Genomic DNA, 20,760 nt, shown 5'->3' on the forward strand with positions numbered 1-20,760 from the left:
CACTTTCTTCCCCTTGTTTCATTCAAAGCAGCTTCCTCCCTCTTGTGATATGTTGACACCAGCTAAAATTACTGCCCAGAATATCTCATCTGTCCCTAGTAGCCTTCTGAAAGTATATTCTCCAAATGGAGACACTCCTTTCCTCAAGCACAATTCAGATACCTCCTTTTCTTTCTTCACTAGCTGATTCTCTTTAGCCTATAGATGGCTAAATTTACTCCTATTGAAAACATCCATCTACACAAACACAACCATTCACCTAGATTCCAAGACAAAACGAAGTCGCCAAGGACACAAAAACTATGCACTTGATTTTTTGCCTTTCTTCTTCTCACAATAATAGCTGACAGCTATCGAGTGCTTACCATATGCCGGGTGCCATTCTAGAAAATCACATGCAATATCTCGTTTTATTTTCACAAAACTCTGGGTGGTACTGTCATTGCCCCTAAACGCACAGGGTACAAGCCTATATAGTTCTTTAATGTTGAATGGCTTGTTCAAGGCTGTATTTTCAATGTCCAAGCAGGGATTAAAACCCAGGCATCTCTGCCTCAGTGCCTTTGCCTCTGGTTACTGTTTTCAACTCCTTACCTCTTCTTCTTCTCAATTCATCACAATGGCTTCCCATTGAAACAGCACTTTCTAGGGCACCAGTTTTGTCCTAGCATGCTAAATCCAATGGCTAGTATTCATCCTTGTGTTACTCAGAAGAATGCAGGGCTTAGTAAAGTTGATTAGCCCCCTGTCTTCTGCGTCTCTCCTGACTGGTGACTCTTACTGTTAGTTCATCGTCTTTTACATAAGTTTTCTCTTTTTCCCCAAAAGGAAGAACCATGATTGAGAGTTTTAGGCTCAACTTTTTTCAATTTTTAAAATTTCTTTCAGTAGCTGCAACCACTACTCATAAACAACACAATTCAACGGAGTATTGAAGATCTAATTGGCTTTATTAAACAATTCATGAAGCAGGAAGCATCCCATCTAGCAAATGGAAAGGAGCTTTGTCAAGGCATAGAAATGGAAAAGTTTTAAAGGTAGAGAGGGAATGGAAAAAAAAAAGACAGTATTAGCAAGGAACGTGTTATTTTAGGTGAGGTGGCCCTTCCACGGGGAATGGAAAGGGTCTAGCAGTAATTTTCCTAGTGCCGGCCAGGAAATTCCAGGTCGCCTGGTGCAAGGTTACATTCCTGGGGCAGGGGCTGAGACTACAGTTAGGTTAGGCATCAAGTCTTGGTTTGGTGACGAGGGGCTCTTAATATAAGCGGCTGACTTCATTTTTGGCCTGTGAGTTTCTTTCCAGCACTGCCTTACACTGACCTCCCAACCAGCGTTTACAAGAGACAAAATTTTCTGAATTTCCGACAAGGTGTATTCAAAATGTAATTAATCAGCGTCCCCTGAAGTCATTATTATCATGAATTTTTTAACTCGGTCACCTGCCTACCCAAAGGAGAAACTGGAAATCTTTACTAAAGTGTGTAGAGAGGTTCATTTCAGACTGTCCATTCTCCTAAATATGGTCAACATTAGGCATAAGGTATAGACTCCTCAGAGAAACCTCGGCTCAGGGTTTTAATTGCAAGAGTTGGAATGTTAAGTAAAGACTTTATGCTCAGTAAAAATAGGGATGGCTTCAAGGGGTATGACTAGATGTCTTAGACTTATTTGCAGGTGATTCTGAAAACAGTTGTTCTGGAGATTAAGGAAAAATCCATTTAAGGAGAAGAGGCTTTCTACTAGACAGTTTTTGATTGCTTGCTGCTATTATCATTCTTACTGAATAGGGGTGTTGTTTATTAAAATGTTTTCTCATGATCCATTTCCATCTAAAAGCTCTAAACTGTGGGTATTTATGAAATATCTGTTCTGACTTGCCTCAGCCCTGGGACCTGCCTTAATAGAATATGCAGCAGTATTTATTTGCAAGCTGATTATGAAACTTGTTTTCATTTTAACTCTTCTTGATTTATTAACCTCATTTAGAATTTTAGCTTTAGATCCTTCACAACTGATTAAAACAAAGTACTGTTGTCCTTCTAAGAATAGAAACTGTTCCTGCCTTCTGTTCCATGTGGAAGTCAGTTTTCTAAGATCAGGTTTGTTTTTGTTTTTGACACGCGTATCTTGCGAACAGAGATGCTTTGCCAACTGCTAAAGTAATCGTCAGAAATAAAGACAATGGAGAAAGTCACAAGAGCTCTTGGGAATTATCAAATGCATGTCCCTTTCTGTACTGTCTTTGTCAGCCATGTCTACTACTAATGACACAGTTTTCAAAAAAAAAAAACCCATCCTATTTAAGGAGAAAAACATATCTCTAGGTTCTTATGAGTCAAGTCAGATGAAGCCAGTCATTTGGATGGCAGAATTGCTTTCCATATGCTGCAACTGACCTCTTCAGGGGGCACGTCAGATCATGGAGAGACACATGAACCCTATAATTAGGTCCTCTTTTGGGCCTGGGTGTTTGGGTCCCAGTATAGACCTTGTATAGATCTACACATCTTTCATTTTAGGTCTACCTTAAAAGGAATTACACTTACCTGATTAGTAATATTACCAGCATATAGTATTATTTTTCAAAGAATAAAACTGGGAATTTCGTTGACTTAATGATATGCTAGCACTTGTTTATTCCATTGTTGTTTCTTTAAAAACAAATCAGATTATCAGAATGAGGGGATCTGAAATTGTTTTCAGATTTATAGGCTTAGTGTACCACTACTAAACACTTTGGTAGTTTTATTTTCTGTACTCATTCCATATCACATTGCTGTTTTCAAATGTCTCTCTCCTAGACTAGTTACTGGCTTTTAAATATTTTCTTTGCTTGGAAAAGTAAAAAAAAAAAAAATCGAAAAACAAATAGTTTAGATGGCCAATATATATATATATTTAGAAATAGAGACTAGAAATATCTTTAAGCAAAGATTATTTCATCTGACAAATTTTTTAAAAAGGATTTTAGTGATGAAATTTTCCTTTGGACTACCGGATCAACATTTTGTGCTTTAGTTGTGGGAGAAAAAAAAAACTCACTTTATCTCTGTTTGGTAAATATTTTAAAATGCAGTGCCCATACACACAGTTTGGTTCTTCAATTACTTTTCCTCCACACTGACAAACCATCTAACGCTATTTAATGGCCTCTCCTAGAGCGCTTCATGATTCAGAGTCTTCCAGCTGTGACAAATCAAAAGGCACCTATGTATTCTTTGGGGTTTTTATTTTCAAAAATGTCAAAAATTCAATTTAGTTTTGATTTTGATGTACATTAATCTTCACAACCTTTTATGCATCAATTAACGGGTAAAAGTTATAAGGGTATCTCTTCACTGAATGTGTCATGAAGGCCTTTTAGTCTTTTTTTAGTACATATTCTATGCTGTTTTCACAGGGAGCTACACTTTTAAAGGGCCCTTTCTTGGGTTTTTCTTTTTTGGAGGCCTGCTTTACATAACAGAAGTTTTGTTCACATTCCCTAAAAGTGCTTAGTCTCTATCCAGAATAGTTCCGGTGAGCAGGGTGGGAGCCACGACCCCGGCAGCTGAAATTAAAGGTACATATTTACATTTTACTATTTCTAATTTCAAAACATTTATTATTCGTATATTATAGAACTAGAGCAACTTTAGAAAACACTTAACCCAACTCTTTCATTTGACAGATGAGAAAGAAGGGGCGGGTTAAGCTGGATAGCTTGTGTAAACCAGCCAATTAATAACATATTCAAGACAAAACCTCAGCTCTTTTTAGCTTCTCTAAAATATCACACAGCTCTTGTCACTTTGAAACAGATTTTGTGGTTGGAGGTTGTAACTGTTTCTTGACTTCCCTAAAGAGTGGTGAGTTCCTTAGAAATAAAGGCCGTTCATAGTCCCTAGAATGTCTCCAGAACATTCAATAAGACGTTTTACCTTCAGCCTAACTAGCAAGAATGAGATAGTTCCAAATTATGAGCAAAATGTGGAGCTGCTCCTGGAATGAACACCCTTTTAATTTTATACCACTCCCTTGGCCGCAAACCTTTAACACAGAAGAAGCGTGGTGTGGTTACTTGGCTCTCCTCCCTCAAATTCATCAGGAAGACATAAATCACTTCTGAGTACTTCTTATTTCTTCCCATTCTTTAACTTTGAAGCCAACTTTCCACTTAATCTATTATTCCTGGACCCAAGACATGGTAATTAACCTCAGAGATGGAGTTTAGTCAAAAATGCACTCTGCAAACAGTATTACATTAGAAAAATTTTAATTGTGTTCAGCAACATTTCTTAATTTAATCTGAAAGGTTACAGTATCTTCCTTATCAATCAATAACCATTTAATTTCTGGATGAAGGCTGAAATTATTTTCTCTGGTTTACTAGCTTGGCATAAGTCTATATGCTTGGTGCCATTAATTCACCTTGCAAAGTCTTCGCTTGAATTCTTCTGGGCTCTGAGGGAGTGAGGCATCTTTTCAGAAATGGGTCATTTTAGTATGACGAGCGACAAGACAAACTCATCTACAGTGTCTCTCTTTGAGGAGCACTAAGTCCAAGTTAGTGGGACTTTTTTTTTTATTATGTACAATAATTGGAACGCGAGGGGCAAAGCTGTGGGATTAATCATCTCTCTCCCTCATTGCAGTCAATATGTTGAGTGATATTATAGACAGAGTGATATTTATATACAATATATAACACTACATTACAGTTTTGTGGTAAGGTTTTACACTGTTGTTGTAAGAATTCAATGTTCAAATGTTATCTCCTATCTGGAACACGGGCTTTTCAAACAAAGAAGACATTTTTACGTGATGTAGCACTTCTGCTCACAAACACCACTAATGATGACTATTATATTAATACACTGCAGTGATGATTGGGGAAAATTTCCACCTAGTCCTGATAATTTTTCTCAGATCCCCAGTGTGTTGCATCATCTATCTAGCCTATAGAAGTTGTTCTCAGTAGAAGCAGAAAAAAAGAGAAATGCCCAGGCCTAATTACCGATGACTTTGAGGTGCAAAAGCCTGAAAGTTCTGCAGTCACAAAGTTAGAATTACCATTACAATGTTTCTTCCCACCACTAATATTTGGGAAGCATCTGGCACAATAGCCTATGATATGTTTCAATTAAAATCCTCTAATTCAAAGAAACCCGTAAGAATCACTGCATTTGAAAGCAAAAAGGAGAGACCTTGGAGATCTAGTTTTACGGATGAGGATGACAAGTCTAAGTTAGATTAAGTGACATGCCAAAGGCCACATAATTAATTAGTGGCAAATTTGGCACTAGAAGCTAACTACATCAGAGGTCTTTCCATTAAAACCTTACATTTCTTGAATATTTAGGGCATTTATTTGAAGAAAAAAAATGACTCAAAGTCTGAGCGAAGACATGCCAAGAGTTCCATTATACTTAAGCTGTTAAATGTTGCTCTTCTTCTGGCCACTGCCTCTTGGCTAGCTTTCTTCTCCCTGCATACAATTCCTCCTGCAGGAGCTCATATAAATACTGATGGCCACCGCAGGGAGGCTTTGCCCTGATTTCCTGTCCTGTTAACAATCATCCCAATCCACCTGTTGCACAAAATAAAGACCTAAACATTCTCAAATAATGCATTCATTTGCACTCCAGACATACCATTACCCACCAACTTCTGGTAATTCCATTGCAAGAAGGACTGCAAAATCTGTACCTTGCCCTCGGCGGCCTTATCATGGTTCTCCTGGATCACTGCAAAGGGACTCCCCTTCTTGGGTCTTCCTGCCCTATGTTTGCCTCTCCCGGTCTACTTTCCATTCTCCCCTATGTTAGTTCTTTCTGAACACAAATCCGATCACGAGTATTTCTGTATTTATAAAATTGCATGACTCTGCATTGCCTTCCCATTCTGGCTCGGCCCGCCTTCCCAGGGTGGACCTGTTCCCTGACAGATCTGTGCCGTGGTTGGGCAGCCCAGCTTTTCAACCTTCTTTGCACAAGCCAAAACCTTTTATAAAGCCAGGCTTGGCAGAGGATTTCCTTCCCCCGAACAACTTCCTTTCCAATCATTGCTTCCAAAACTTATCCTAGCTCAAACAAGCTAAAAAAATTACTTTGCTATAGAACATTGCCTGAGCCCTTTGGCAGTAGTGACTCCATGTTCCTTGCCCCTACCTCACTCTATTCCTGCATTTCTTATGACATGTATGGAATTATTTATTACAATTCAATACCTATCTTATTATTCGATTCACAAGTTCTTAAGGCCTAGTGAATAAAAGGCAGGCAACAAAGGCAAACGCACATGGGATTGATCCCTACTCACCAGTTGCTAATCATGTGACCTGGACACAGTCTTGATGATGATCCTGTTTGTTGATCTGTGTCAGTCAGTCACTGGAGATACTCATCCCTGTCTTCTCAACCTTGACTTAGGTACCAAGCGTATTTGCTGAAATAAAAATAACGTATGCACTTACACCTTTACAAACTTGGCTATGGAAAAAAAAAATATCTCCCCTTGTTTCTTTGTACCTGGCTAAGCTCTCAAGTTCCCATTTGGTGACAGTGACTGCCAATCTGAGGTACCTCAGTCACTTGCCTTGTTAGAAGCAGTATTTTGGAAACTACTCTTTGAGTTCAGGATTCCCTCCCTGCTCCACTCCACTCCCCCCATGGACAGAGCAGAAGGATTGAGGGACTTCCGAAGCACCTGAGAGATACTGAATTTGTACGCCAGGCTTGCTCCTGTCTGCCTTTAGCCGAGGTGTAGTGCTTTCCACCTGGCCTTGGGCTTTAATCTCTGGCCCATACTATTCACCAGTTGTGTCCTTAGATGACAGAAGGACCAGTGGAAACCCTGAGTAAATTTGAGAGGATGTGAGAACACAGAGAATCATGGTGTGACTGCAGGGCTGTTTTTCCTCTGGAAAACTGCAAACTCTCTAAGTCCCATTTCCACAGGATGCTTGAGGCTAGAAGTCTGAAACCAAGGTATCGGTGGCTCTGGTTCTTCCTGAGGGCTGTAGGGAAGGATCTGTTCCAGGCCCCTGGCCTTGGTTCGTAGATGGCCATCTTCTGTGTCTCTTCATGTTGTTTTCCCCCAGGCAAGTCTGTCTGTACATCCAAATCCCCCCCCCTTTTCTGAGAAAACCTATCATAAGGGACTAGCGCCCACTCTCATTTTAACTTGATTACCTTTGTAATGATCCTATCTACAAGTGAGGTCTACTTACAAGTCTTAATAATGGGTTAAGACTCCAGAAGATCTTTTTTGGGAGGGAGGACACAATTCAACCAATAACACTTGGTTACTCTACTTGCATTTTACTGACTGCTCACTCTCTGGGGCATGACTAAACCTTCTGAAGACAACCCCTGGGGTCCACAGGATTTGTGAGGTTTCACCAAGGCACATCCCTAGATGCCTCCTCTCGCTGGTGACCTTCTATTATTCTGGAGTGAGAGGATACTGGGGCACAGTACAAGGTTTGCAGTCTCCTGGAGGAGAGACAATCTGGAAGTTAGACCGTGCTTTGGTCCTATCTGCTTTGCAGCTTTCCCAAAGGTACTGAAGTTTCTAAGGGGTGTTTCTGTGATCCCACCACCTCCCCTGGGTTGGTGGAAATGGAGTTCTGCACCCTTCTCAGGGACCCTCAATCGTCTACACCAGTCATGCCCCCCAATTCTCTCATTCTTTCCTGCTTACCACACATGTATCTCTATTTGAAGAGGAAAACAATAACTTTTATTGTGTCTTCTCTATAACATAGCCTAAGAGGAGCCACTCAAAATTTATCATGGACAAGGAGAATTAAGCTGCTTGTTAAAATTCACATTCTTGCCCTTGTCCTTGAAGGCTCGGGATAGGACTTCACTACCTGAAATTTTATGACATACTCTAGATGCTTCTGAAACACATGGTCTGCAGACCATGCTTTGAGAAACATTGGTTTTACTTACAAACTCATGCTCTGAATTTTCAATTGTTTCTTAATATACAACACTGAGTGTTTGAAAGAGGAAGATAAAAACAGAAAACTTTTTTTCCTCAAGTGCTTGGCTCTTGAGAATAAAAGCCATGACTTTCAACATCATTACCTCTGCTAGAGATTTTCAAAAGCTATCTAAATTTTAAAAATCCAATAAATTGACTGTTTGTATGCATGTATATGTGTGTGTATGTGTGTGTGTGTGTGTGTGTGTGTGTGTGTGCGTGTGTGTTTGCATTACCTTTGGTCTCAGTTCACTGTATAAGCTCTTCTTTCTTGAATGGTGAGGATAAAAGTAGGAGAATGAATTTTTAAAAAACACATAGTTTATTATTAAACACTGTCATGCTACATGCATGTTCGTGTGTGTGTGTGTGTGTGTGTGCATGTGTGTGTGTAAGAGGAACAAAGTGGAATTTGGGAATGAATGTGAGGTGCAGGACAGAAATAATATGTAGAACCAGTCACAACTTATTTGGGATGCTGGCTGTGCTATTTATCATTTGGTTCAACTGAGAAAATCATTTGATTTATCTCAGTTTCAGTTTCTTTCCACTTAACCACAAGATTCTTTCAAAATACAACTAATTTATATCCTTTAATCTGGCACTTCGTAGAGAAATTGTCATTATTTGTTCAATGAGTAAATGGGTGATGTCATTTCTTTCAACGAAAGGAAATAAGAAGTTTCATTTTATTCCCAATTAAGTTCTGTTCATTCCAAAATACTGTGTTTAAGGAGTGAACTTCAATTTGGTCTTACATTCTTTTCATAAGCCTCATATACCAGTCTTTATGAGTATGCCGACTTCCTGTCGACTCCAACAAACATTAAATATCCCTCATCTGAATTTCAGTAGAACTTACTTCTTGCACTCATGATTTAAGAGGTGACATAGGTTATCTTATTGATCAGGTCACATTTTCTGGATATCTTTTCTCTCTACTAAGTGCTCAGCTCCTTCCTGGCAGAGACTAGAGTATATGCCTCTTTTTCACATTACCTAGGAAAAGACCCTTTACTTAGCAGGTCTTGAGTTTGTTATTGTATTAGGTGAAAGTAGTTAGGGTGGTACATTTAAAGTAGTGAATTTATTTAACAAATTACTCTGCTATAATTCTCTCAGATCAAGAAATCCAGACTCACAGAAGTTCAATACCTTGAAATAGGCCCATAGCTTGGCAGTGGCCATGGCTCAAGTCTTCAGAATCTGATTTCAAGGCTGTCTCTATTGCATCATGATGAATACGGTATCTGTTTTGTATTTGAAAAAATACTAGCTGGGGCGCCTGGATGGCTCAGTGGGTTGGGCGTCCAACTTTGGATCAGGTCATGATCTCGCGGTTTATGGTTCAAGCCCCACATTGGGCTCGGTGCTGACAGCTCAGAGCCTGGAGCCTGCTTCGGATTCTGTGTCTCCCTCTCTCTCTCCCCCTCCCCTGCTCATGCTCTGTCTCTCTCTGTCTCTCAATGATAAACGTTAAAAAATAAATAAATAAATAAATAAATACTAGGTTGTTTGATAGGAAAATTGTTAGGTGTGACACAAATTTTGTATAAGACTCAGGATTTCTATAGGATGGAGATATTCTCTTTTTTAATGTTTATTTATTTATTTTTGACAGAGAGAGAGAGAGAGCACAAGAGAGGGCGCGGCAGAGAGCAAGGGTGAGAGAGAATCCCAAGCAGCCTCTGCTGTCAGTGCAGAGTCTGACATGGGGCTTGATCTCATGAACTGTGAGATCATGACGTGAACTGAAATCAAGAGCCGGACGCTCACCCAGCTGAGCCACCCAGGCATCCTGAGAGGACTGAGATAGTCTAAAACAAGTCACCAAAGTATGATGTGTAATTTACCTTCCTTTTTTATGGTTTCTAAAAGGAAGACTGACTGCTGACTTTCAGGCATGGCCTAGGCATTGCCCTACCACAAGTAGAGAAATTAAATGTGTCTGAAGGTTCCTTTGGGATTCCTGTACTCTTCTCACTTAAAGCTTTATTAAAAAAAAAAAAAAGCTAAACTCTGAATCCTATCATTTCCTGGGAATTTTGTAAATACTATGCAAGTCATAAGGTGAAATTAGCACCAATGAACCAAAGTTAGGAGGTCAGGGAAGGCAGAAATCAAGTTACTAGCCAGAAGCACTCAGTGTACATGTGCAGCCATTAATGGCATGAAAAGAAATAAAAATATGCAACGTTCATCTTCATGCCATGCTTGAGCATCGGATTTTAAAATCACCCCGGCATAGACCAGATTTAAATTTTTTTAAGTTTTATTTATTTTTGACACAAAGAGAGACAGAGAGCAAGTGGGGGGGGGCAGAGAGAGGGTGGGGGGGACATAGAATCTGAAGTAGAATGCTGAAAGCTCAGAGCCTGACATGGGGCTCAAACTTGTGAACCGCGAGATCATGACCTGAGCCAAAGTCAGAGCTTAAGCAACTGAGCCACCCAGATGCCCCTAGATCAGATTTTAAACCCCAATAAGTAGGAGTCTGTGAAGATCTCTGAGAACCTGAAAGAGTCTTGGTCATTTGCCTTGGTCAATCTCCGGACCAAGTTGTCTTTTCCCCACCCTGTATATAGCTTTATTTTTAATTCTATACCCCCTTTCCAACTCCTTTTATTCATATGGTTTTAATATGCAGATTACAATGGCCAGTGTTCAGAAATGGGATCAGCTAAACATTTATAATTCTGTGAAGCAACTTGAGGAGTTTTGAAAAATAAAGCATGTGGAACCCCATTAACGGAGAACACAAGGACTCAAGGACCAAAGGACAAATCCTTTGTTTCAGTACATCTTGTATAAGCAACATATTACCAGAGACAATAGGTATAAAAGATTAGATCAGTATCAGAAGTGCTAAATGATATTCATTTGCCATCTTCACCAAAATAATAATAATAGTAATAATAATAACATTGCATGGGAATATTTTTTTTATTTTGAATGTCAGAGATAATTTGAATAATGTGATTTTTTTTACCCACACTCTAAGTCAAAGCCTTATCCCGACAGATAATAGAGATGAGATGAATTAGAGGACTATAACCAGATACAGAGAAGAAGCAGAACCTTTTAAATACTAATAGATGAAACAGGCAGTTCAATGCAGATAAATGCAGAATAATGATGCTTTTGATGGGTCTTTATCACAGAAGGCCATGTTCTTCATGAATTATGAACTGTAAAAAAAAGGAATTTCAGTCAAAAGACAAATCTGTTTGTATCATCAGTGAATGATGAGTAGTAGACAAAAACCAAATAGGAAGGCATACAATGGCTACAGCTTGATAACTCTATCAGCCAAGTCTCTATTAAAAAAAAAATATGGAGGAACAAAAGATTATTCAGAATAAAAGTGTTCAGACTGCCCAAAATGGCACAAGTGCTTCCACTTTTACAAAAATGAAAGAGTGATTTTTGTGGGAAATAAAATATTGGATGGTCTGACATTTACTGAAGTCAATTTCAAATGCAGATATTTTTGGTGTTTTCTTATCTCAAGGGGCATCTGAAGTCTATTCGAAGTAATATTCTTTGTTTGTTTGTTTGTTTGTTTTTAGTTGTCAAGTCTCTTTAATCTAGAATAGTTAACTTTTGTTTTAGATCTTTCAGGATATTAATCTTCTTAAAGTGCAGTTGCTCTGCAGAATGTCCCTCATTTGGAATTTGTCTGATGGTTTCTTCATAATTAGATTCAGGTTAAATATTTCTGGCAGGATCACCATGTGGGTGATATGTCCTTCTCAGTTTGTCACATCAGCAAGCTTGTCAGCCTGTTTCATTACTGAGAATGTTATATTTGACTATTTGGTTAAAGTGGTATCTTCCAGATTTCATCATTGAAAAATACTTTTCATTTTTTTGCAATTAATAGGCTACCTTTTAGCTGATAGTTTGATACTGTATAACTATCATGTTCCTCAACAACCTTTCACTGATTGGTTATAGCTCATGGACCATCCTTGACAGAATCAATTATTATGGTGGTAGGTATAATACGGTGATTGAAATATATACATATATATTAAGTATATATATATTTATTATTATATATTACATATATTATTTTATGTATGTATATATGTACATATGTATACATATATTAGTTGCAATTTTTCTTCCAAAAAGAACTTTCCTTTCCCGTTTTTTTTTTCCTGTTAGAGTGGACTCATGAATTCATTTTATTCACTTATTCTAATACATTTCTGTCATTATTCATTTGGATATTCAAATTGTCTCAAATTTCACAAGCAGGGGTGCTTTCAAGTTGACTCTATCTCCTTGTGACACATCTCTCTTGGGTTTTGAACACATCTTTGTTTTGTGGCACAAGAAGATATGTGTTACAACAAAAATACAAAAAATGCCAAGTTTTCCCATTTTGTTGTTGTCTTCAAGGTATATTTTAACCTAGAAGAGTAGCTCCTCTTTGGTTTAAAATCATATTGAAGAGAGTGGTCTAGTTGCTATAATGTTCTACCTTCTAGATTTGTCCAGTTGTTTCTTCCTGATACCATTTCACTTTATCACTTGTAGCTCCTTTTCCTCACTTTCTCACCTCACTGGCTTTGCATTTGCAATCCTCTTCCTGAAATGCATTTTGCCAACATTTCCTTGCGTCTTAAATCAGAATGTTAATTCCGTATGTGCACAGAATAACTCCGGGAGATGGTGGAATGAGGAAACTGGAGACAGCAACAGTGCCTGGTACAGGTAGTTTTAGCAGAACACATCCTTCTCCTCTCCTTCGTTTAGCCCTGGACAGAAGATTTCATTGTCAGCTGAAGGTAGAAGCAGGTCTAGATTGGTAGGAACTGTGAGCCTTCCCTTAATTCTTAACCCAGAAAGGTAATAGTAATTCAGCTATAAAGAACCTCACAGCTTGACTTCTCCACACAATTTGTAGAGCACTATTTCCAAGTTATAACTGCAGAATGAAACTGGGTTTTTAACTTAAATGTACCCTGGGCAAAAACATATCATATGCCTGAAGTGATATTCTTGAATGTGGATTGGCGTTCATTCTTTATATTAAAACTGTACCTCAATTTATGCACAGACGTGTTGCTGAATGTTTTGTCAGTAATTGTCACATACAGAGAAGTTTGCTGGTGATTTTTTTTTTTTGGCAATAAAACAGAAACAAAAACAAAAACAATAGACATAAAGGAATGTGAGCCTCTGATTTTGTTCTAAAACTTAGTATTTCATGCTCTGGTGATTTTTATTTGTAAAAAAGACCTAAAATGAAGTTGAGTTTCTGCTGTCTATGGATGATGGATATTTGACAAGTAAGTAGCCAGTCATATTTTAACATTAAGAACTAGAACTATTCATAATATTATCTGGAGAAAAATTACAACAATAGGAATGTAGGGTGTCTGAGTGGAAGGGGCCATGCCTTGGGGACCATAAGTCCTAAGTCCTGCCTTAACAGACTGGCTCTATCACCCTGAGAAAGTTCTATTTGTGCCTCAGTGTCTTCAGCCTTAAAATAATGAGGCTGAACAAACTTATCACTAAATTGTTTTTGGATGTGATGTCCCTATATTGTATTGCTGGTATATCTTTGTGGCTTTTTAAAAAAACAGTACTGAATCCTGCTTTTCCAATTTATTCCAACTTGTCTATTAACATCAAAAGCACCGTTGTCTTTTAAAGCTGACAGGTGTTGGGGAGAAAAGTATTCAAATTACCCAAAGGGCTTTTCCAGCCCCCTCACCCTTTCTGATCGGCCTCCAGAACTCAGAATCCCTGCTGCCAGGGGACATGACTGCTGAGGAGCCCATCTCTCATCCTTCTGGTGGGGTGGAAAAACAAAATTGAGGACCATTGGTCTAAGGCCTTCACAGAGAGCATTCTCTGAGGACAGAAGTGGTTGTCAGACGTATGTATTAAGGGAAGCATCCCTTAGGGGGGATACTGTCTCCTCGGCATCACTTTTAGCTCCTACAACTCCCTCGTGAGTCCGAGGACCGACAACTAGCAGCTTTCCTTTTTTTTAATGGTCTGATTTAAAATTTTCTGTTATTGACACTGATCCTTTCTTTTTCACTCCACATTTTACGTCCTCCCCATTTCTAAGCTGCCTTAAAGATTCCATATGTCATAATTCTTGTGTTGAAAGCCACAGAAATGGACTCTGGCTAACTTTAACAAAAAGAAATTTACTGGACAGATATAGTGAGCTCAGAAAATAAATAGGAGCCTGAAGAGCTAGGACAGAACCAAGGCAGGGCCAGAAATAACAGGGCAGGAACCACGATACTGGTCTCCAGTATGGCGAGTCTGACCTAAAGGCTGGCTCTCAGATAGAAGTCCAAACGTTTTCTGTGTCTTTATCATGTTGCTCTCATGAGATTCCAAGGCATAAACATTCTTCTGGCCTAGCTTGGGTCATATACCTACCTTTTGGGCAGGTAAGTGAGGTTCTCACAATTTTCATTGGGAAAGAGATAACTCCAATAAAAGAGCCTAAGGTTTTGTTAGAAAAGGCATGAGGGTACCAGGCAGTATTTAAAAGAAACAAAACAAAACAAAACCCAGATATTTATTATGTTCATGTGAGCATCTTTTTTTCTAGTTAGAGCAAAGCTGTTTCTGAGGATGGACACTTAGTCTACATCTTCTGTTGAGAAACTGAGTTAATTTCTCTATTTGCCACTTCTTTTCTAAAAGTATGAGTTATCTTCATTTATGATCCCTACTTCATCCTGATAGTTGTTTTTCTTAGAAAAGTACAGGTAAACCGCCATCAGAAAACCACTGTGTAAGTGTGTTTAAAATCTGTTCTCCATTTATGGTTGAAAGAAGTTTATTTTATTTTATTTTTTTTTTAATTTTTTTTTTCAACGTTTATTTATTTTTGGGACAGAGAGAGACAGAGCATGAACGGGGGAGGGGCAGAGAGAGAGGGAGACACAGAATCGGAAACAGGCTCCAGGCTCTGAGCCATCAGCCCAGAGCCTGACCCGGGGCTCGAACTCACGCACCGCGAGATCGTGACCTGGCTGAAGTCGGACGCTTAACCGACTGCGCCACCCAGGCGCCCCGGTTGAAAGAAGTTTAAATGTTCAAAAGATAAACAGAGCAGTCTTTCTTTCAAAATAGGAATTATTTTGGGCACCTGGGAGGCTCAGTCAGTTGAGCATCTGACTCTGGGTTTCAGCTGAGGTCATGATCTCACAGCTCGTGAGTTCGAGCCCCACATCGGGCTCCATGCTGCCAGTGTGGAGCCTACTTGGGATTCTCTCTCTCTCTCCCTCTCTGCCCCTCCCTTGCTCTTTCTCTCCCTCTCTGTCCCTCCCCTGCTTGCTCAGGCTCTCTCACTCTCAAAACAAATAAAGTTAAAAAAAACTTAAGAAAATAAAAATAAATAAAAACAGAAATTATTTGGTAAAATAGTTCATCTTATAACTCCCACAGATATTGCTGCATAAACATAAGGTAGTCTCTGGGGTGCCTGGGTGGCTCAGCCAGTTAAGCGTCTGACTTTGGTGCAGGTCGTGATCTCATAGTCCATTAGTTCGAGCCCTGCATCAGGATCTGTACTGACCGCTCAGAGCCTGGAGTCTGCTTTGGATCCTGTGTCTCCCTCTCCCTATGCCCCTACCCCACTCACACTCTGTCTCTCTAAAAAATAAAATAAAAACGTAGAAAAATTAAAAAAAAAAATAAGGCAGTCTCAAGTTTTAAGTATTACAAGGGAATATGACATGTGGGTAAGACCGACTGGAATTGCTCTGTTAAATTTATAGATGGACTCATACGTTACCCCATGGCTAACACTTGTACAAAGTAATGGTGTTTTTCACCTGCTTTCCAATCTCCCTTTGGTGGAAATAATTTAGCATCTCTTTCCTACCTCATCTTTGTTAATCTATTAAACTTTAATGGCATTTCCCCCCCTCCCACTACTGCAAACAATCTCTGTTGGATCTCGCTACGTTTTAAGAAACTTCTGTGCTTCTTACACCACTCTATAACTTTCTTGGATCATCTAGTCCTTTTTCATACCTTAGAGATATCTTCTTTTGTAAAGACTCTTCCAGACTGTACTCAGTCACATTGTACAAGTTCAGTCACATGGAAAACGCTATACAAATGAAATCTGACTACCAACTAATTTCTGTTAGGATTCTGAATAGCCTTAAGATGGGAATTCGCTAACTGTTGATATGAGTCTGATGAAAATGAGAAGTCATATGCATTCACCCAATACTGTATTCTTCAAGGTTTGATTAGTCAGCTGGTGGGGTTTCTAGTTCTTTTGCTTCCCATCTTTTGGCCATTTCCATTCATCAGATATTCCTTTAGGGATGGAAAGAAACGGTGAGATGAAATTCAAGCTGGTCCACTTTGTCGTTTAGCTGCAGCTCGGGTTAGAATGAAAAAAAGAGGGTTTGTTGAAAAGAGGAGATAAAAAGTAGAAATTAGTAGCTACATTTAAACTAAGGGATTAGCTTTTGGAGTTTTTGATTGATGCAACCCATGCTCTGATTTGCATAGATAATTGAGTTCGCTTTATAGAGTTTAGAGTTGCCTCACTCATAGATATTTTATTCATGGGTTATTGCCCTTAAAAATACTTAACCGTAAAGGAAGTCCTCTAAAGGAAATGCAACCTCTGAAATGAGGCTTATGACTACTACGTTGAAGATCTGAGAGGCAAATTTGCCTTCTCAGTTTAATGATGATGTTGTCCCCTTGGTCACCATCTCTCTTTTGTTCATTTAAATGGCATAAGAACATAAACCCAAACCATAGTGGCTTGTGGATTAATAGGCACAACATAAGACCAAATTATAAAGCCATGCCCTTCCTCCAGCTGTTAGCTTCCTGTAATGTTTTGCAGTGGCAGTGACAGATGTTCTGGTACCTATATAACCACCAGAATAAGAGTTTAATAAATGTAGTGTTCGTACAACTTTGGAAGCCTGGAAATCAGTGAAATTCATTTCTGCGATTCCTTAGAGTGAGAAATTAGCATTTCCGCAAAGACAATAATTTCCTAACATTTTACCTCCTCTTATAGAGAATCTCAGGAGAGCCCGACTCTCTGGTATTAAAAAAAAAAAAAAAGCAATATAAAGAAAAAGAACAAAATAAAAAACACTTCCAGTGAACCACAGTACTGCACTCTCTGAGGAATGGGGAAGAGTTTCAGCCCTCTGGATGCATTCAGTCCCCCACCCTGTCACTGCCCTGTTCCTCAAAGAGAGCACCTGTTGAGGCAGAAGCCCTGCTGTGAGTTTCCACAAAGTTCGGTGATCCACATGATGGAACATCCTGAGCCGCAACTGCACTGGCAGAACATTATCATAAGAGCCCGACCTCCTGAGCATTTCCTGATTACCTGGATCTTGCCTCCCAAAGGGAAAATGACTTCAAAGACTGCACCTCTTGCCTGAGGTTTTCGAAGATTCAGCAACTTCAAGCTATAGGCTCTCCCAGCTAGTTTTCAACAAGCACAACAATGCCAGAAAATGAGCTGAGTCCCCTTGAGAGCCCAGGAGGGCAGGGGAGCAGCACCCTTGACCGGTCTGGTCTGTTCACACAGAGCTGCCCTGCTGTATCTGTCGTCTAGGTACCAGGAAGAGGAAGGCTGGGGATTCCTTCCCCCACTTGCCACTGCCCATCCCACTAGTTGTTTCTACTTGAACATTTTAAAAACAGAGTTTTAGTTTCCAAAGTCCATTTGGAAAGTCAAACAGATTAGAGTTTCAAAACAGTACTAGCCCAAATCCGGCTGAAACTTTTAATTAGTCTGATGTTATTTTTAGACTTGCTCAAAGCTTCATAATTGAGCCCTTTGCAGTTGTACAAACAAATAGAAACCTTGTAAGATCTTGAAATTCATGATAGTTTACTAATGAAGTCAGCTTGGAAAACTCTTCATTGAATATTGTAATTTGATTGCCATCTTATTCTGATTGGACCCTGGTTTTGCATTTAAATGAGTATGTATTATTTGAAATGCAAAACAGCATGTTATCTGGGGTATTTTGCAAGAACAGACAAGATTAAAAACATCTAATGTTCCATTTTATAAAAACATTACAAAATGGAAGTGCAGAGCTGACTTTTAAAATTTATTAGTAACAGCTTACAATAATTGGACATTAATTAATCCTAAATTACAAGACATTTCTGTGGAAATGCATATTATGTTCTTCCCATCAGTACTCAGCAGATTCGTTAGTATTATTATTTTTGTTTGGGATACTGAAGGCACTAACGACAGTTTCTTACCAAAGCAGTCATGGTTACAGAACGGACTGTTACTCATTTGTGTTTAACACCGTAGATTCACCAATTACTGATTCTGCAACTACTGACCTTGAGTATCCAATTAAAAAAAAAAAAAAGCTGCTTCAGTAGCTAAGGCAGGCTGAATTCAGGAATCAGGGTCTGTGTCAGTCTGTTCCAAGCTTTGATTTCTGGCAGCCTTTCTGTTTTTAGATGGAATGGAAGGAATTTTCTGATTCTGTAACCCCTTATTTTTATTTCTCGACTGTGATTTTTGTGTCTTACACAGAAAATTGTTTTCAATCACATCACCCAAAAGAGAGGATTTCGGTTTGAGAGCAGTGGGGAGGTCTCTGGCAGCCGTCTCTGTATTTGATTGTTTGGCTGCCTGAACTTTCCATTACATCTATTCTCAGACACATAGAGTTACTCATAATATATTAGTCTGAATTTTTTTCTCCCTTCAGGATTTTGCTGACAAAGGATTGTCAAAACAGGATCTTAGACTTATGAGTGTATTATCCAAGTCTTTGGAATAATTCGTAATTATTTAGATGTTACATACGGTGAGCTGTATTCTAGGAATGAATACTTCATGGGGGATTTAGACTGAGAGACAAAGATATTCTTTCACCTATTTCATAGTCCTGACCTCAAATCCAGAAAAAAAGTCTCAGCAGAGGGAGGACCAGGAGTTTCTGGTGGTCTCTAGGAGTAAGAATGTTGGAAGAAGGTGTCAATGCCAATGTCTACGACACTGATAGAGATAGCAGAATGATGGCATTCTGATTTTACACCTGCACTCTTCTGCAGGCCTGAAGAGATCCTGACCTCCATGTTAATGGAGCATCAGTGGAGCCCTGATGGGAGATTCTGAGAGTTTCATGAAAGTGTTCTATCACCTGTGCACCGCACACAATGCCATTGTCATATAATCCATTTGGTGAATTATACCAAGGTAATTTTGATTTCTGAGGTTCTGAGGTTAGTGAAGGGCTGTACTTAATCCTTCTCTCCCAACCCAGTGGCGACGAATGCAGGAAGTATCAATGTTTTAAACTAGAAAAATTCAAATTTGTGAACTCCAATAGAAGCTAAAATCAAACTGTTCTGGCTAAAAGAAAATACACTTAAAATGTGAGAGCAAATCTTAGTCTGAATGGCCATTCTACTAAAATAGGGATCACATACTGGGACTGGACTGATTTTGGCTTGAGGGATATCTTATGAATCCATGCAAATGAGAGCTGCCAGCTTCCCATATGACCCTCTATACCCAACCAACCTGACTGTTGTGAGAATTAGTGTATCACCCAAATTCATCCAGTAAAGCCTTTCCTATTTTTTTAAATTGGAGCAGAGGAAAAACTCATCCTCTCCCTGTTGGATACAATAAAAATATGTGAAGCCAGACCTCCAGTTGCCATGATTCAAATGTCATGGATAAAGGTGACCAAAGAGAACATAACTGAAGTGAAAGAGAAGTATTACCAAGGGATAAAGAACAGTGCTATGTGATTCAATTGTTCTGGTTGTCCTAAGGTCACTGCCTCCCTTCCCAAGTTTAATTATTCTTGCCAATAAATCCCCCTACCTTAGCCTAAGCCTGTTTGGGTTTTATTTCTGTCACTTGCTACTAAGAATCCTTCCCATAGTTACATAGAAATCATTTCTCCCTTCTCTCCTCTCAGTAGGAAGGGAATGAAGGGGAAGCTGGCCATAAGGAATGAGTTTCCTCTGAACTAAATCCCTTTCGGGAAGTAGAGGCAAAAGATAAGCCTGCGTCAGATACCATCTCACCTGTTATACGTCAAATGCTGAACTCTTTTTGTGATTTTACAGCTTCAGCTGCGTTCTTGATTTTAATCTCTTACTTACTGGAGGTTTTCCTGAGTATACTTGTAGAATATCTGAGGTCCCTGAAAGAGATTGAAATGTCCCAATTGAGAACTAGATCACAACATACCTAGTTAAATGCGTGTCTTATCCCCTGAGGAACACTTCATGACCTGGGGACTATTTGACAAGGAGTGCAAAGGAAAAGGAAGAATCAAAATTGATTATGGGTCTGTGTAAATGGGAGCGTGGGGCAAGAAAAAGCCTAAAATGGGAGGGAGTAAGACGAAATTGAGAAAGTAATAGAACCAAAACATGATGGAATCATGGAAGTTATTGTTACAAAGAATTTAAAAAGAAAGTGATAAAAATAGTGCTGATAATGCAAATTTTTTGGAGGAATTGGATTCAGAAAGAGTTTGGCTTCGGCAGTTGTGACATCACTGTTAACCTTAAAAGATGCAGCTTTAGACATGAGCGGTCGGTGAAAGCAGCATAACAAACAAGGAACTAAAGCAGAAGAGAAAAAGAGAGACGAGGAGACAGAGGCAGAGAAACAGAAAGAGAGAGAGAAGGATCCAGAAAAAGATGCTAAGGATTATAGGATAGGAAGGAATCGATGAATAAGTAAATCAATTAGATGACAAGAAGGACACACGGAAAAACAAAGAGAAGTCATAATGCAATGATATTTAG

The sequence above is a fragment of the Lynx rufus genome, unplaced genomic scaffold (genome assembly GCF_022079265.1).
Source record: "Lynx rufus isolate CCGP_SWC_20201006 ecotype Redwood Valley unplaced genomic scaffold, mLynRuf1.p SCAF_13, whole genome shotgun sequence".
NCBI classification, from domain to species: Eukaryota; Metazoa; Chordata; class Mammalia; order Carnivora; family Felidae; genus Lynx; species Lynx rufus.